We start from the raw sequence: 4689 nt of genomic DNA, 5'->3' as shown, positions 1-4689 counted from the left end.
TACATGTATTCAAATTCACTTCACCTTCTCCCATTTTTCAATTCCATCAATATTAATTTTTTCATTCCAGAATTCACACAGTCTTTCATTCATATTCTCATCACTTTAGTTTATTCCTCATCCCGTTCCCTTTCCCTTCCTTTTTCCCTTTTCCAAAATGGATTCCACAGGGTATCCCACTCGGGACCTGATAGGTTCAACAAGCAGTCAGTCAATTCTAAGTAACAAACTCATTGGTCATTCTAACCCTTAAGTACTGGCCACAAGAGAGCGAGAGTGAGAGGTTCTCGTGACCAAGCCCTAACAGGTGAAACGTACGTCGAGGAGAGAACGTCCGTAGCGACGTCATCGCGGCTACGCCCATTCCGGAAGCGGGCGGCCGCGGTCATCACTGCAGCGGGATCGCGAACAGAGGGGACCTGGACAACACTCGCCGCACACCTTGCGGCTGCGGTAAACTGACACTAGATCACCATGGTTTAAATGAACAGCAGGAGTCAATATTGACGTTTAAGTCCGCTGCTTAAATACCTACTGTATACTGGCTTAATTGACACTAGATCGCCAGGGTTTAAATATGCAGCAGGAATCACTGGTGCTCAATGTCATTTAAGTCCACTACTTAATACCATCTACATACTGCTGTTTTGTCCAGAAATACAATAGTTGTGACAATAGATACTAAATCTATCACTACACTCTCTATTTTGAACAGTGATTTTTTGTTCTATTCGCATATAATAATCTGTACAATTATGTTCTAAATATTCGCATATAATAATCTGTACAATTATGTTCTAAATACCCGCCCATGCCCTCAAGGTTGTTCTATTAGCTACAGATATCTAACCGTAATTTATACACACAAGTGTATTCATGGTAAACATATATATATTTTTATCTGTTGCTATCTCAACCTATGTATGTATTTAAGGTAGCAATTTATGATTTCAACACATATATATGTATCTATGGTAGCATTTATATAATAATTTTTGCTTTCCCTGGTATTCATCAATGAATAATTGACACTTAGGTATCAACTGTTCCCACTCTGAATATAAGGTGAAGAGTACCAGTTGTGAAATAGCATTGAGCTCCTTATTAGCATTTCTGGCTCTAATCATAGAATAATTCACATCTGCTTCACTATCTACCATACTTTACCTACCACACCATATTTTTACCAATTCCAGACACTCAGAACCATCTTGACACACCTTGTCCGGAGTTACCATTTGAAACCATCAGTGGCCCTGGTTGAGTGTTAAGTACATTAAGCGGTGTACTCTTCTCTTCCATATATATTTTCTCCATACTGGCCCACGGCCATACTACCCTGAATACGCCCGATCTTGTCCAATCTTGGAAGCTAAGCAGGCATGGCCTGGTCAGTACTAGGAAGGAGAACCTCCTGAGAATACCAGGTGCGGTGGGCCCTTTTTTAATTCTCCAACGCTTTCTATTCCCTATTTCCTGCTTTTGGAAAAACACTCCCGGACTACACGTGGTTGTCTTATGCACAGTACGGACATTAGGAGTGAACTCTCTCCTTTTCAATCTTCTCCCCCCACATCTCTCACAATAGGCCCACGGCCATACTACCCTGAATGCGCCCGATCTTGTCCGATCTCGGAAGCTAAGCAGGTATGGCCTGGTCAGTATCAGGATGGGAAACCTCCTGAGAATACCAGGTGCAGTGGGCCCCTTTCTCTATAATTCCATCTATAATTCCATCCATAATTCCATCCTTATATCTTTTTTTACAAAAATTCAGTTCATTCAATCTTGCTACCATATCATACTTCTATTGATACCTTCATTTCAAGGCATGCACAGTGATTGTTCTGGATATATTTACTTCATCAGAACACAAGGATACTTACCAAACATATTGCTTCTGATATTTTCACCTTTTCTCAATAACTTGTACCTCATTTGCTAAAAAGGTTAAACAAGTTTCTTTGCAAACATCAGACACGAGTCTCATAATCATTCCACATTAATCTCTTTTTATTTAAGAAACAATTAAAGGTTAAGTTTTATTACACATACCATTTATTTTATTTTATTAATACCAATTATTACAAACGAGTGCTCCCAAACAAGGGTTTTTTGTCTTTTCTCTTCTTTTCAACTGTACTATATGTATACTGTTGGTCACCAAAATGCGGCACTGTCCTACTATATACTGCTCACAATAATGCAGCACAGATATGGATAGTATACTTGACACAGAGCTGCAAGATACAGCAAAGGCCTACTGTACTATACTACTATAGTTATATACTGGTGGTCCCCACAATGCAGCACACTGAGCACAGATATTTTCAGCACACTGAGCACAGATATGGAGCGTTTTCAGGCAGAAAACGTAGATATTTTCAGCACACTGAGCACAGATATTTGCAGCACACTGAGCACAGATATTTGCAGCACACTGAGCACAGATACGGAGCTTTTCAGGGAGAGAACGCAGCCACGTCCTCTCCGTTCAATCTCCAATGCACTAGTGAAAATGGCGGCGACGCGCGGCTCTTTATATAAAATACGAATCTCACAAGAATCCGACAGCGGGATGATGACGTTCGGGCACGTTCGGGTTAACCAAGCAAGGCGGGAAGATCCGAGGGTGCCTTGTACCCGTGTAAAATAGGTGAAGTTCGGGGGGGTTCGGATCTCAACGAACTGAACCCGCTCATCTCTAGTTATATTGTTTCTGTGCAGGGTAAAGAATGGCTGCTTTAGTTTTACACTGCAATTTAGATTTCAGTTTAAACACACCCACCCAAATCTAACTCTCTCTGCATGTTACATCTGCTCCACCTGCAGTGCATATGGTTTAACCTACTAGAGGAAGATTTTGCTTTTACGATCAACCTTGAACTAGGCACTTTAGCGGAGATGTTCACTTGCTCAGCCTGTCCTTAATGGCTACTTTCAATCCCAAGATGGCCACAGCATCTGCCCCTCTGCCCAGGCCTGCCGGTATCAACAACTGCTTACCCGGCAGTGTTGCTCTCACCATCCAACATCCCATGGCTGTCACTTGGTCTCTCTGCTACTGTTCAAATCCACGTGTGGCAAGCCTTTCCACACATCCTCTCGCTCAGCTCTGCACCACCTTCCTTCTTCCCACAAGGCTCTCTTCTCCCAGGCTGCCCCTGTCCAATCAGTGGTCTGCATCAAAACCATGTGATTGGATCAGGATTTCGGCTTCAACTCCTGCTGTGCCACTCTCTCCCTGTGTTGCTGCAGATCTTTGAGTAACTTTAAAGGGGCATCCACACAAAACCATTTCCCATTGTGCCACATGGTTGCCCATCAAACAGTGTCCTCACTTTGTATTCTTGCAATGCTTCCTTCCTTTTAGTGGTTCTTTGTGAAATGGTACCCAAATAACTGCGGGAGGGACTTACATCGAATCCAAAACATGTGAGATCCGACGCCAAGAGCATTTTGTCTCATTTTGTAACCCGAGTCTGGCTGGAAAACACGAGCCAGGGTTTGAATTCCTTTGGATCCTAGAGTTTGGGTGGCTTGGTTCTCAGAGAACAGAACCCGCTCATCTCTACTTGCTATAAAGATTTATCTTAAAACGAAGTGGTATAGTGGATGTCCATTGGGCGTGATTCAGAGATGTACATTATTTTATTATTAACCCACATCTCCGAAGTTTTGAGATATGCGTATGCACAGTATCTGCACTGCGCATGTGCAGATCTAGGTCTGCAATGTTGCTTGCAGTGCTTCAAATGCTGCTGGTGTTTGGGTGTGATAACAATAGGAAGCTTTCCAAAAAATGGGCTAGTGTCAGCTGAAGCCAATGTTTGTGTGTTTGGACGCAGCTACCTGGCCCTGGCAGCGTGTTTTCACCGTATATCCTGAGTAACCTAAGGGTTACTCAGATGTCCGATGTTCATACAGATGATTTGATGCTCCATCACTATTAAATATATCTATAAATATGTAAAAGGCAAATACCACTGACTCATCACAAAATATCCTGAACCATAAGGACTAGGAACTTGACATTTGGACAGTAGCTTGCATTTGTGATTTAGGCACCCACTAAGAAGGGAAGACAGCTCACCTAGCTGGGGCTATAAAGAATACATGGTGCCGGAGATACCAAATCATGTAGGGGGAGGAGGCAATGTTCTGTTCCTTGCCACTGGCAGTTGCACTGCAGTCCATTATTCAAACAGGGGAGCCACATCAACTGCCACTCCTAAACACTGTCAAACATCACTGGGTGTGGCTCCCTTATTTGATAATGGACTGCTCTGCCACTGGCAAGGAAGTCCAGCCTTATGGTTCAGGAGATTTTGTGATGAGTCAGTGGTATTTGCCTTTTAGGTACTTAACCCACCTATTTCTAGTCAGGAGAGGATAGTGTCTCAATTATCAGAGGTTAACCTGTCACTTGAACTAAACTTGACCAAACGTTTCAGAGAGCAATAGAAGGAAAGGATAGATATTTTGACTCTTAAATGCATTAAATGAAAGCTTGATAGTCAGCAACTGCTTATCTGCTGTGTAAAGGGTACTGACAGCTCTCCCAGTGACCTTAAGTGTTGTGCATTTAACCTCAAAGGAGGAGCCCTAAAGAGATCGAGAAGCTAAGCACGGAGACCTGGGGCCCTTTAGAATAGAGTCAGCCTATCGCTGCAAATCTTACATATTTAA

The 4689-nt window shown here is 42.7% G+C and overlaps 2 pseudogenes; both read left to right on the top strand.

Annotated features, from left to right (window-relative positions):
• The first annotated feature begins 1321 nt into the window (after positions 1-1321).
• LOC134930349 (5S ribosomal RNA) lies at positions 1322-1439 on the top strand (annotated as a pseudogene).
• Positions 1440-1588: 149 nt separating this feature from the next.
• On the top strand, positions 1589-1706 carry LOC134931463 (5S ribosomal RNA; annotated as a pseudogene).
• Positions 1707-4689: the final 2983 nt, after the last annotated feature.

This window comes from Pseudophryne corroboree, chromosome 5 (assembly GCF_028390025.1).
Source record: "Pseudophryne corroboree isolate aPseCor3 chromosome 5, aPseCor3.hap2, whole genome shotgun sequence".
Classification (NCBI taxonomy): Eukaryota; Metazoa; Chordata; class Amphibia; order Anura; family Myobatrachidae; genus Pseudophryne; species Pseudophryne corroboree.
This window is presented reverse-complemented; position numbering and strand designations above follow the sequence as displayed.